Source organism: Erinaceus europaeus, unplaced genomic scaffold (genome assembly GCF_950295315.1).
Source record: "Erinaceus europaeus unplaced genomic scaffold, mEriEur2.1 scaffold_502, whole genome shotgun sequence".
Taxonomy (NCBI): domain Eukaryota; kingdom Metazoa; phylum Chordata; class Mammalia; order Eulipotyphla; family Erinaceidae; genus Erinaceus; species Erinaceus europaeus.
In genome coordinates, this window is record NW_026648211.1 from 2994 (window position 1) to 17557 (window position 14564).

The following is a 14564-nucleotide window of genomic DNA, read 5'->3' on the forward strand; positions in this document are numbered from 1 at the left end:
TGAAAGGATGTAAAACTATCATACAGGCTAATGGACCACAAAAAGACAAGAACAGTCATTCTCATCTCTGACACAACAGATTTTAAATTAAATAAAGTATTAAAAGATAGGCAAGGCCATTACATAATGATAGAGGATCAATCAGCCAAGACTTAACATTGTTAACATCTATGCACCCAATGAGGGACCATCTAAATAAGTTAAACACCTACTGAAAGAACTACAAAAATACAACAATAGTAATACAATAATAGTGGGAGTTTTTAACACCCCACTCTCACACTTAGATGGATCAACAAAGCAGATAGTCAACAAAGAAACAAGAGAATTAAATGAAGAGATGGGAAGACTAAACCTCCTGGACATTTTCAGAGTTCTTCAGCCCCCAAAACTGGAATACACATTCTTTTCAAATCCACACAATACATACTCAAGAATAGACCACATGTTAAGCCACAAAGACAGCATCAACAAATTCAAGAACATTGAAATCATCCCAAGTATCTTCTCATACCACAGTAGAGTAAAGCTAACATTTAACAACAAACAGAAAATTACTAACAAACACAAAATTTGGAAACTAAGCAACATACTGCCCAAGAACCACTGGGTCAGAGAGACACTCAAGCAAGAAATTCACATGTTCCTGGAAACAAATGAAAATGAAGACACAAGCTTTCAAAATATTTGCGACACAGCTAAAGCAGTATTGAGAGGGAAACTCAGAGCCATACAATCACATATTAAACAACAAGTAAAAGCTCAAATAAACAACCTTACTAAACACCTTAAGGACTTAGAGGAAGAGGAACAAAGGAAGCCTAAAGCAAAAAGAAGGACAGAAATCACTAAAATTAAGCAGAAATAAACAACATTGAAAATAAGAGAATCATACAAAAGATCAATGAGGCCAAATGTTGGTTCTCTGAAAAATTAAACAAGATTGAAAAACCCCTAGTCACACTCACTAAAAAAAAAAAAGAAAAAAAAAAGAAAAAAAAAAAACAGGGACAAGACTCAAATTAATAGAATTGTAAACGATAAAGGAGATATCACAACCGACACCACAGAGATCCAGAAAATCATGCGAAACTTCTATGAAGAACTATATGCCACCAAGCTTGAAAATCTGGAAGAAATGGAAGAATTCCAAGAAACATATGCCCTTCCAAAACTGAACCAAGAAGAGCTACAAAACACTAATCACAGACAAATAAATCGAAACAGTTATTAAGATTCTCCCAAACAACAAAAGTCCTGTACCAGACAGCTTCAAAAACGAATTCTACAAAACCTTCAGGAAACAGTTAATACCCATACTTCTAAAGCTCTTCCATAAGATCAAGAAACAGGAACACTCCCTTCCACCTTCTATGAGGCCAACATCCCCCTGATACCAAAAGCTGATAGGTACACAACAAAAAAGGAAAACTACAGACCAATATCTCTGATGAACATAGATGCCAAAATATTAAACAAGATATTGGCCAACTGGATACATCAGTATATCAAAAAGATTGTTCATCACAGCCAAGTGGGATTTATCCCAGGAATGCAAGGCTGGTTCAACATATGTAAGTCAATCAATGTCATTCACCACATCAATAAAAGCAAAGCCAAAAACCACATGTTTATTTCAATACATGCAGAAAAAGCCTTTGACAATGTCCTTCTTCTTCTTCTAGAGTTTGCCCTTCTTCCGTAGCCAGTCAACAGCGTCAGGTTGAGCCTGATGTCTGCTTGTTGCTGGCTTTGAAAGTGACTGGGGTCCATGTGGATTCAGTCGGCTAGGAAGGATCGTCAATTTCCCCAATAAATGGGTACTCATGGGATGCACCACGAGAAGGTCGATTCAATGCAATGTTGACAATGTCCAACACCCATTCATACACAAAACTCTACAAAAAATAGGAATAGATGGGAAATTCCTCAAGATAGTGGAATCCATATATAGCAAACCTACAGCCAACATCATACTTAATGGACAGAAGCTGAAAGCTTTCCCCCTCAGATTGGGGACTAGACAGGGCTGTCCACTATCACCATTACTTTTCAACATAATATTGGAAGTTCTTGCCATAGAAATCAGGCAAAAGAAAGAAAACAAAGGAATACAGATTGGAAGGGAAGAAGTCAAGCTCTCACTATTTGCAGATGATATGATAGTATACATAGAAAAACATAAAGAATCCAGCAGAAAACTACTGGAAGTTATTAGGCAATATAGCAAGGTATAGGGCTACAAAATCAATGTACAAAAATCAGTGGCATTTCTTTATGCAAACACTAAATCTGAAGAAGAAGACATCCAGAAATCACTCCCATTCACTGTTGCAGCAAAATCAATAAAATACCTAGGAGTAAAGCTGACCAAAGAAGTGAAAGATTGTATACTGAAAACTATGGGTCACTACTAAAGGAAATAGAAACTAATACCTAGAAATGGAAAGACATCCCATGCTCATGGATTGGAAGAACAAATGTCATCAAAATGAATATTCTCCCCAGAGCCATATACAAATTTAATGCAATACCCATCAATGTTCCGCCAAACTTTTTTAAGAAAATAGAACAAAAACTACAATCATTTATCTGGAACCAGAAAACACCTAGAATTGCCAAAACCATCTTGAGGAAAAGAAACAGAAATGGAGGCATCACACTCCCAGATCTCAAACTATATTATAAGGCCATCATCATCAAAACAGCCTGGTACTGAGACAAAATAGGCACACAGACCAGTAGAACAGAATTGAAAGCCCAGAACTAAACCTGCACACCTATGGACATCTAATCTTTGATAAGGGGACCCAAAGTATTAAACAGAAGAAGGAGGCTCTCTTCAATAAATGATTCTGGGAAAACTGGTTTGAAACATCTGGAAGAATAAAACTGAACCACCTTATCTCACCAGAAACCCAAATCAACTACAAGTGGATTAAGTACCTGGATGTTAGACCTGAAACTATAAAACACTTAGAGGAAAACATAGATGGAACACTTTCCCACCTAAACCTCAAGGACATCTTTGATGAAAGAAAACCAATTGCAATGAATATTAAAGCAGAAACAAACCAATGGGACTACAAAAAATTGAAAAGCTTCTGCACAGCCAAAGAAACTATCACACAAACAAAGAGGCTCCTCACAGAATGGGAGAAGATCTTCACATGCCATACATCAAACAAGACACAAATCACCAAAATATACAAAGAGCTCAGCAAACTTAGCACCAAAAAAAAAGCAAATGACTCCATCCAAAAATGGGCAGAGGATATCCAAAAGGCTAACAAGCATATGAAAAACTGCTCCAGGTCACTGATGGTCAGAGAAATGCAAATTAAAACAACACTGAGATACCAACTCATTCCTGTGAATGGTATACATCAAAAAGGACAGCAGCAATAAATGTTGGAGAGGCTGTGGGGACAGAGGAACTCTTCTGCTCTGCTGGTGGGAATGTAAATTGGTACAGCCTCTGTGGAAAGCAGTCCGGAGAACTCTCACAAGGCTAGACATGGACCTTCCATATGACCCAGCAATTCCTCTCCTGGGGATATACCCTGAAGGATTCCTTAATGCCCAATCAAAAAGATATGTGTACTCCTATGTTCATATCAGCACAATTCATAATAGCTAAAACCTGGAAGCAACCCAGGCGCCCAACAACAGATGAGTTGCTGAGAAAGCTGTGGTGTATATACACAATGGAATACTATGCAGCTATTAAGAACAATGAACCCACCTTCTCTGACCCATCTTGGATGGAGCTGGAAGCATTTGTGTTAAGTGAGCTAAGTCAGAAAGATAAAGATGAGTATGGGATGATCCCACTCATCAACAGAAGTTGAGAAAGAAGAACAGAAAGGGAAACTAAAAGCAGGATCTGACTAAATTGAGAGTAAGACACCAAAGTAAAAACCCTGTGGTGATGGGGAGGGCGGACATTCAGCTTCCTGGGTCGGCGGGGGTGGGGGTGTGTGTTATGAGACAGTCTTTTGGTGGTGGGAATGGTGTTTATGTACGCTCCTATTAAAGTGTAGTCATATAAATCACTATTTAATTAATATGAGAGAGAAAAATTGTATGTCTCAAACTTTTTGAAACACAGACTGAGTCTTTTGAATACATAGGCTGAATCTTTGATATGTGGACTCTCTCAAAAGCCTAGACCAGGTAGAACAGAAGCAACCAGTGGCACAGCTATATACAAGATGCTGGGTATTACACAGCAAACCCTAAGAAAGGGACTTTTCAAAGTTAACTCAATCACCAAATAATGTGATGAAAACAATAACTATCCATTATCTTCTTGAACCCTAAGACAGCAGGAACCTCACATTTCCACTATAGAGCCTATATATCCCCCAGTCCTGGAACCTTAGGGTGGGGCCCACTTTCCTGTATGCTTCTCTCAATGCATATCAAATAATATTGCACCCGCCAATCACAACCTAATCAACACAATGAGTGCCACCCCAGCATGCTTCACTTCAGACTGTATATAGAGACTTTAGGTGTGGAATGACAACCTTTCAGCTTCATCACTCAGGTGAGACCTCTCCTTTCATAGTATTCTCTAATTCCATTCCAGGTGTTTCACTTTCTAACGAAGTCCCAAAACCTAGATATAGACCAGGTCCCCTGAGATAGAGCATATGTTTACACATATCCATAAACTAGGGCAAACTATATACCTGAAAGCAGAAGTAAACAATAGACTTCAGTGAGTATCCCCCAACACTTCATCTCCACTATTTCAGCCTTTAGGTCCATAATTGTTCAACAATTTGCTTGGCTTTGTATGCTAACTCTCTTTTCAGCCACAAGGTTCCAGAGGCCAGCAGGATGCTGACCAGACTTTCCTGGACTGACTACCCCAGCAATGTGTCCTGGAGCTCCGCTTCCCTGGAGACCCACCTTACTAGGGAAAGATAGAGGCAGGCTGGAATATGGATCGACTAGTCAACACCTATGTTCAGAGGGGAAGTAATTACAGAAGCCAGACCTTCTACCTTCTGCATACCACAGTGACCTTGGGTCCATACTCCCAGAGGGATAGAGAATGGGAAAGCTATCAGGGTAAGGGATGGGATATGGAAACTGGGTGGTGGGAATTGTGTGGAGTTGTACGCCTCCTATCCTACGGTTTTGTTATTGTCTCCTTTCTTAAGTAAATAATTTAAAAAAACACACACTAATAATTATGGGCCCTTTGGAATATAACTAAAATAGGCCTATTAACTATCTAAAAAACAGAGACTCCCCCCTTAAATCTTCATTTGCATTATTCTAGCCTTTATATTCATGATTAGTCAACAATTTGTTTGGTTTTATATGTTAACTCTTCTTTCAGCCATCAGGTTCCAGATACTAACATGATGCTAACCTGACATCCCTTGACAGATGACCCCACTAATGTGTCCTGAAGCCCTGCTTCCCCAGAGCCCCACCCCACCAGGGAAAGAGAGAGGCAGGCTGGGAGTATGGATTGACCTGTCAACACTCATGTTCAGTAGGGAAGCAATTACAGAAGCCAGACCTTCCACCTTCTGCACCCCACAATGTCCCTTGGTCCATGCTCCCAGAGGGTTAAAGAATAGCAAAACTATTATGGTTGGGGATGAGATGTGGAGTTCTGGTGGTGGGAATTGTGTGGAGTTGTACCCTCTTATCCTATGGGTTTTTTCAGTGTTTCCTCTTTTTAAATTTTTAAAATTTATTTATTACTGGATAGAGTCAGAGAGAAATTCAGAGGACAGGGGGAGGTAGAGAGGGAGAGAGACAGAGAGACACCTGCAGCCCTGCTTAACCACTCATGAAGCTTTCCCCCTGCAGATGGAGTCCAGGGGCTTGAGCCTGGGTCCTTGTGCACTGTGACATGAGCACTTAATCAGGTGTACCACCACCTGTCTCCCTGAGTGTTTCCTTTTTATAAATAAAAATTATATGTATAACTTGCTTGGGCTTTTGAGTCTCTTGGTCCTTTGGATTAATGGTTTTCATGAAATCTGAAAAAAAGACTATTATCTTAAAATGTATTTTATCTCCTAATCTACTTTATCTGAGACTCTGGATACAGGAATTTTTAGACTATTTGATGCTGGACAACATTATTTTTATTATCACTTCACTTGAAAAAAAACATTTTTCTTTCGGTTCAGTTGAGTTTGGATAATTTCTTCAAATTCACCAAAACTTTCTTCTTTAGCTTATCTGCTCAGACTGCTCAATACACTTTTCACAATATATGTTTGATTCATTATCTTAGATATTATGTCTTATCACTTTTTACCACAAGAAACAACTTCAACATAAATAGTAAAAATGTATGTTCTGGGGGCTGAGTAGTGGAACACACACTGAAGTGCATATATTATCATGCCCAAGGACGAGGGTTCAAATCTGCATTCCCTCACCTACAGTGGACATGTTTCATGAGAGGTAAAGAAGATCTGTAAGTGTCTTTTTTTTTTCTCCATCTCTAACTCCCCCTTCTCTCTCAATTTATCTCTGTCTTATGCAATAAAATGAAAGAGAGGAAGAAAAAAAGGAAGGAAGGAAGGAAGGAAGGAAGGAAGGAAGGAAGGAAGGAAGGGAGAATGAAAGTAAGATGGAAGGAAGAAAGGAAATGGAAAGGAAAAAAACGGCCCGTGTTATGTGCACATAGTGTGAAGTACAAGGACCAGTGCAAGGATCCTGGTTTGAGCTCCTGGCTCCCCACCTGTGTGTGTGTGTGTGTGGGGGGGGGGTTGTTTCACAAGCCCTGAAGCAGGTCTGTAGGTGTCTATCTTTCCTCCTTTCTGTCTTCTCCTCCTCTCTCATAAAAATGGCCACTTGGAGTGGTAGATTCTTAGTGCTGGCACAGAGCCCCAGTGATAATCCCAATGGCAATAAAAAGCCTTTATCATCTGAATCATTCCAGCTACCCCACTTCAAGTTACAGTGATAAACCATATTCTGCAGACCACCTCTTTGGCTGATATTTTTTTAATCAGCATTCCCATTTATTTTATCTCAATGTTTTTACTTTGATCCAGGGGGATGTGTGTGCTCTTTTCAGGCTGCAGTTGAGGGCAGTATGTCAACATTCAATCTCCTATTCCTTTATTTACTCTAAATCTAAAATCATAAAGCCAAACTCCAACACTGCAGCGAGAGATGACAATTCAGTAGTGGTTACAGTATGATAGCACCTTGAATAGAAGGGAAACTGTGTCCCTGTGACAAAAACAAACTTGTAAATAAATATTCTTTCAATAAAGTTTGTTGTTGTTGTTGAAATAAATGCCCATTTGACAGTAAGAAATGCCTGGGGGACAATCCCTCCTACTTTAAATAAATAAAACCCAAATTGAACCCTACAGAAGGAAAATATGCTACTTAGTTTGAATAAGATTCACCTACCTTAAAAGGCATTTATGGTTTTAAAATTTCCTATGTTCATTAAAATCCAAATTTACATCTTATTTACATTTATCTCTATCTCTATCTGCATACCTACCAACTTTCCCACTTTGTGAAAGTTGCAATGTGACATACACTATTACTGCTCCTTCACTTTTAGTATCTTAATTCATTTACAGCCCCTGAAAAGTAGAGATTGTATTATTGCTTTCATTTAAGTGATCAAAATGTTGAAAATCCAGAGAACCTAGTGGGGGTTATATTGCTGTGTGGAAAACTGAGAAATGTTATATATGTAAAAACTATAGTATTTACTGTTGACTGTAAAACATTAATCCCCCAATAAAGAAATAAAAAATGTTGAGAATCAAAGAAATGTAATACTTTTCTAAGGTTCCCAAGGCCTCTTAATCACTATGATATGGGGTGGGGGTGAGGGGGAGAGAGACAGGCACACACCTTTTACTTCCAAACTAACTTTAAAAGGCTATAACAAAAAAAAACCATAAAATTAAGGAAGGAAAAATAATATCTAGGGTGGAAGCAAGGAGTTGAGTGACATGGTCTCTAATTGTAAGTAGGACATTATGATGAAAGCCTTGTTCAAGGGAAACTAAGGTAGCAAAGGAGTCCTGGAAGTGTGATATCAATTGCACCCACAAGATTGTCTATTTACTGTAATCATTTTCTAGTCAGGGACAGCTGGCCTGAATCCCTTGGAGGGACACTGAGAGACTACTTATCATCTCAGATCTATGTGGGTGGCAGAAGGTGAGGTCTCTTATTCTCAGGCATTGTCTCACACCCTGGGGAAGGACAGGAGGACATAATAAAAGGATCTCAGTCAACAGCCTCTCCATCTACTCTTCTCCTGAAGTGCTGAGACCTGTGCTGCTCATAGCTGGTGAGTGTCTTAGGAACTGGAGCAGTACTTCCCTGGATTGAGTTTAGATCAGTGCAGGAGGGTACCCAGGCCAGGCTTTCAGACATGAGTCTTAGCTGAAGGGACAGGGGCCCAAGGTATCTGAAAGAGGAGACTGAGAATGTGTAGACTAGGAACAACCAACTAGAAACATTTGGGTGGTTGTAGGACAGAAATTTAGGGAAACCATTTTTTTTCCTTGCTGTTGTATTACTATGGTTTTATGAAATTTAATGCAGTTCACCCACAGTTTTACAAACATCTTTAGCATGTTGGTATTTAAAAAAAACTGCACTAGACCTGTTTAGACCTAGTGAGAAATCTGTAGTGAGAATTTTGGAGTGCATGAGTGGGCAGGGAAATAAGGATGGGTAGGGAGTGGGGGCTGGTATGTAGAGGATTAAAGTGACAAAGCATTGACTGAGAGTTAAGAAGTAGAAAGAGGGGAGTTGGGTACAGCACAGCGGGATAAGTGCACGTGGCACAGAGCAAAAGGACCAGCATAAGGATCCTGGTTCAAGCTCCCAGCTCCCCACCTGCAGGGGAGTCGCTTCACAGGCAGTGAAGCAGGTCTGCAGGTGTCTATCTTTCTCTCTCCCTCTCTGTCTTCCCCTCCTCTCTCCATTTCTCTCTGTCCTATCTAACAACAATGACATCAATAACAATAATAATAAAAAACAAGAGCATCAAAAGGGAAAATAAACATTAAAAAAAGAAGTAGAAAGATAACTTTGATACTCTAGTCAGTAGCATCTGAGAGTTTGAATTACAGTGAATTTGCCTCTATTTTACTGAAAAAATACTTATTAGGTTTCAATTTATTTATTGAGTTACTGGAAGAAACCCATTTTAAGATTTTAAAAGATCGTTAGCAATTGAACCTTAAAATATCTTGTTTATTTATTTAAGTGAGAGATACAGAGAAAGAGATAGAGAGACTAGAGCACTGCTTAGCCCTGGTTTATAAGTCATGCTGGGGACTGAACATGGGACATCAGAGCTTCAGGCATGAATATCTTTTACGTGACCATTATGCAATTTTTATGCCCCATAAAACCAAAATGTATTATATTTTCTCCAAAAGAATGCTGTTTTTTCTTTTTGATCTTTCTTATAATGCATTTTAATAATATTTCAATAATTTTTTATTGCATAGAGACAAAGAGAAAATGAGAAGGAAGGAGGAGTTATAGTTGGAGAGAGACGGACAGATAGCTGCAGCACTGTTTCTCTGCTTGGGAAGCTTTTCTTCTGCAGGTGAGACAGAAGGACATGAATATGGACTCTTTTTTTTTTCCATAACTCTGAAAGTTTATTAGTACTTATTTGGGGGAGGGGATTAATCATGGTCACAAATATTTTTCTTTCTTTTTTTAAATTTTTTTTTATTTAACAAAGGATTAATTGACAAAACCATAGGGTAGGAGGGGTACAACTCCACACAATTCCCACCACCCAATCTCCATAACCCACCCCCTCCCATGATAGCTTTCCCATTCTCTATCCCTCTGGGAGCATGGACCCAGGGTCATTGAGGGTTGCAGAAGGTAGAAGGTCTGGCTTCTGTAATTGCTTCCCCACTGAACATGGGTGTTGACTGGTCGGTCCATACTCCCAGTCTGCCTCTCTCTTTCCCTAGTAGGGTGTGTCTCTGGGGAAGCTGAGCTCCAGGACACTTTGGTGGGGTCTTCAATCCAGGGAAGTCTGGCTAGCATCCTGATGGCATCTGGAACCTGGTGACTGAAAAGAGAGTTAACATACAAAGCCAAACAAATTGTTGAGCAATCATGGACCCAAAGCTTGGAATAGTGGAGAGGAAGTGTTAGGGGGATACTCACTGCAAACTCTAGTGTACTTATGCTTTCAGGTATATATTTTTCAGTAGTTTATGGATACGTGTGAACATAAGCTCTCTCTCACAGAAACTGGTGTATATCTAGGTTTGGGGACTTTGTTAGAAAGTGAACCACCTGAGATGAAATTAGAGTGTACTATAAAAGGAAAGGTCTCACCAGAGTAATGAGGCTGAAGGGTTGTCATTCCACACGTGAAGTCTCTGGACACAGTCTGAGGTGAAGCATGTTGAGGTGGCAATCATTGCATTGGGTAGGTTGTGGTCGGCGTATGCAATATTATTTGATATGGATTGGGAGAGGCATACAGGAAAGTGGGCCCTATCCAAGGGTTCCAGGACTGGGGGAAGTAGGGGCTCTATAGTGGAGATGTGAGGTTCCTGCTGTCTTAGGGTTCAAAAAGACAATCAATAGTTAATGTTATCATCACATTATTTGGTAATTGGGTTAACTTTGAAAAGTCCTTTTGTTATGGTTTGCTGTACAGTACCCAGTATCTTGTATATAGCTGTGCTATTGGATGCTTCTAATCTACTTGGTCTAGGCTTTTGAGAGAGTCCGCATATCAAATACACAGCCTATATATTAAAAAGATTCAGTTTGTGTTTTGAAAAACTTTGAGACATACAATTGATTTTCCCCCTCTCATATTAATTAACCAGTGATTTATATGTCTACATTTTGCTAGGAGTGTACATAAACACCATTCCCACCACCGAAAGACTGTGACCCATCCCTTCCACCCACTCCCACCCCCCACTGTCCCAGGAAGCTGCATGTCTACCCCTCACCACAGGGCTTTTACTTTGGTGCCCTACTTACAATTTGGTCAGGTCCTGCTTTTAGTTTCCCTTTCAGATCTTCTTAGTCAACTTCTGTTGATGAGTGGGATCATCCCATACTCATCTTTATCTTTCTGACTTAGCTCACTTAACAGAATTCCTTCTAGCTCTGTCCAAGATGGGTCAGAGAAGGAGGGTTCATTGTTCTTGATAACTGCATAGTATTCCATTGTGTATATATACCACAGCTTTCTCAGTTACTCATCTGTTGTTGGGCACCTGGGTTGCTTCCAGGTTTTAGCTATTATGAATTGTGCTGCTATGAACATAGGAGTACACACCTCTTTTTGGTTGGATGTTACAGAGTCCTTGGGGTATAACCCCAGGAGAGGAATTACTGGATCATATGGAAGGTCCATGTCTAGCCTTCTGAGAGTTTTTCAGACTGCTCTCCATAGAGGCTGTACCAATTTACATTCCCAAAAGCAATGTAAAAGGGTTCCTCTGTCCCCACATCCTCTCCAGCATTTGTTACTGCTGTCCTTTTTGATGTATGCCATTCTTACAGGAGTGAGGTGGTATCTTAGTGTTGTCTTAATTTGCATTTATCTGACCATCAGTGACCTAGAGCAGTTTTTCATATGTTTGTTAGCCTTTTGGATCTCCTCTGTAGTGAATGTTTTGTTCATATCCTCTGCACATTTTTGGATGGGGTCATTTGCTTTTTTGGTGATAAGTTTGCTGAGCTCTTTATATATTTTGGTGATTAGTTTCTTGTCTGATGTCTGGCATGTGAAGATCTTCTCCCATTCTGTGAGGGGTCTCTCTGTTTGTTTAATAGTTTCTTTGGCTGTGCAGAAGCTTTTCAATTTGATGTAGTCCCATTGGTTTGTTTCTGCTTTAGTCTTCCTTGCAATTGGGTTTGATTCATCAAAGATGTCCTTGAGGTGTAGGTGGGAAAGTGTTTTACCAATGTTTTCCTCTAAGTATTTGATTGTTTCTGGTCTGACATCTAGGCCTTTGATCCATTTGGAGTTGATTTTTGTTTCTGGTGAGATAAAGTGGTTCAATTTCATTCTTCTGCATGTTATAACCCAGTTTTCCCAGCACCATTTATTGAAGAGAGCCTCCTTTTTCCATTTAATCCTTTGGGCCCCCTTATCAAAGATTAGATGTCCATAGGTGTGGATGAATATGGATTCTTACATATGAGAGGATTTCATCTCATAGATGATCCCTATATTTTAAGTTTACAATATTCTTGTTGAAGTGGTAAAGTGAATTCATGTCTGAAGTCAGTTTCTATCCTGGTTTTTCACTGACAGGGAATGTAAATCACAGTCAAATCTCTTCATACACTGGAGGTAATGTTACTTGATGATCTTCCAGTTGGTTAGAGATGAGAGTAAACTCTGGACTCAAAGGGTTATGATGAAACTGTCAGAGATGGTTCCCTTATGCTCAGTCTTAAGACTTTCAAAACAAATGGGGTAGAAATGGTACTAAAGGACAAGAGATCTCTATGTGGTGGTATCACTCCCAGTTGTTTTCTTTTCAGCTTCTGTCCACTGACATGTCCTCCCATCAGAACAAGAAGGAGAACAATCCTACGTCCTGGTGCTTCATCTCAGTGTGTCCCCTAATTCATCCTCCATCTCCTCGACCTACTTCACCTCCTAGACCTCCGTCACCACCTAAACCGCCTTCACCTCCTAAACCTCCTTCACCCCCTAGGCCTCCTTCACCTCCCAGACCTCCATCATCTGGTAATAACTGTGGAGGAGGTGGAGGAGGGGGAGGAGGTGGAGGAGGAGGGGGAGGAGGTGGAGGAGGAGGGGGAGGAGAAGGTTGTAGAGGAAAAAGAGGATGTGGGAAAGAAGGTGGAGCCAGAAGAAGAAGAAGAAGAAGAAGAAGAAGAAGAAGAAGAAGAAGAAGAAGAAGAAGAAGAAGAAGAAGAAGAAGAAGGGGAAGAAGAAGAAGAGAGGAACAAGGAAGAAAAGCAGGAGGAAGACTTCAGTCACAGTAGATGGGGAGCAGTCTGTCTTCTGGAGGCTTCTGGGAAGGACATCCTGAAGGAAGAAGAAAAAGTTAGAAGCTCAAAAGGAACAACGTCATTTTTTCTTTTGATGGGACTGCATAGGTTGTTTGGATATTTCAATGCAGACTTCAGTTTCTTCCTTCTGACCTGTAATTCAGAAATCACTAGTCACTACTAATTTTTTTCTTCTGATATCTAACTCTATCTCCCTGCCAGCCCTGGGGATGCTAGTTATGCCATTTCCCAAATAATTTCCTGGAAATCCTTGTCTGAAGTAAATCAATAAACAATTAATTCCCATCACTTTTTGGATTCTTTTCATTTCTTATAGGTATGTCATGATGGTCAGGCAGATTTTGTCCTAGCTCTGTCTCTCAGGACACTTGTACACGTAAGGGACACTATCTATATGCAGGATTCGGAGAACTTAAGATCAAAACTCATTGCACTTCGGTTTTCCTCAGAGCTACTTTGCATTCATTAGGTTAACACCAGGCAACAAAACCTGTAGTATTTACTGTAGCAGAAAACAATATTTAAAAAATAGATTTGTTTTGGGAGTTGGGTGGTAGTGCAGTGGGTTAAGCTCACATGGTGCAACGCGCAAGGACCAGCGTAAGGATCCTGGTTCAACCCCCCAGCTCCCCCCCTGCAGAGAGGTTGCTTCACAGGTGGTGAAGCAGGTCTGCAGGTGTCTGTCTTTCTCTCCCCCTCTCTTTCTCCTCCTCCACTCTCCATTTCTCTCTGTCCTAACAACCACGACATCAATACCAACAATAATAACTACAACAACAAGAACAACAAAAAGGGAAAATAAATAAATATAAACAATTTTAAAAATATATTTATTTTATAGTGAGAGATATAGAGAAGGAAGGAATGATGGATACCTCTCTGGCGAATATGATACCAGGGGTGGAACTCAGGACTTTAAGCTTATAAGACCTGTGTTCCATTCAGGTACAACCTTGCAAGTTCACAAACAGATTCTTTTCCAAGATAGAGAAAGAGTAATATAGAATTCAGAGGAGGGGAAGCAAAAATGAAAAATGGCTGCATCAAAGCTTTTCTTAAGGTGATGGCCTTTCCCAGTCCTTTTTGGGGATAGTGGGTTAAACACAGCTTCATGGAACTAATTGCTTCAACTAATAACACTCCTAAAATTGTCTAAGCAAAAGAGAGATATTAGATTTACTAACACACATGGGTTTGGAGGAGGGCCGTGCAAATTGACATTCTGAACGACCTCTGAGTTAATTTTTCCTGACCCTTCCCTGATCCCTGAGCTCAGAAAAGGGGTCCATGAGGTGGGCATCCAGTCCTCTGAGGGAGGACAAGGCAGAAATTTTCCTCTAGGGGGCACTCCAAGGCAGTTCTACTAGAGACAGTGCACCCTGGCTGGCTCAACTCTCAGAGGAATAAACTGCCGCTGGGTGAGCAGGTCAAGGGGTGGAGGAGCCCACAGAAAGCACAGGAGGGAGTGTGGGCCCTTCCTCTGCCAGGCTTCAGGCTCTGTGTGGCGCCCCCTGTTGACAGAAGCTTTGAGGAGCCACTTGGCCAAG

The 14564-nt window shown here is 40.3% G+C and overlaps 1 long non-coding RNA gene across 1 annotated transcript; it reads left to right on the plus strand.

Annotated features, from left to right (window-relative positions):
- The first annotated feature begins 8232 nt into the window (after positions 1-8232).
- On the plus strand, positions 8233-12949 carry LOC132536677 (uncharacterized). The gene is made up of 3 exons (XR_009548163.1): positions 8233-8311; positions 12553-12748; positions 12788-12949. It is a non-coding gene; the product is annotated as an uncharacterized LOC132536677 (long non-coding RNA).
- The last annotated feature ends 1615 nt before the right edge of the window (positions 12950-14564 follow it).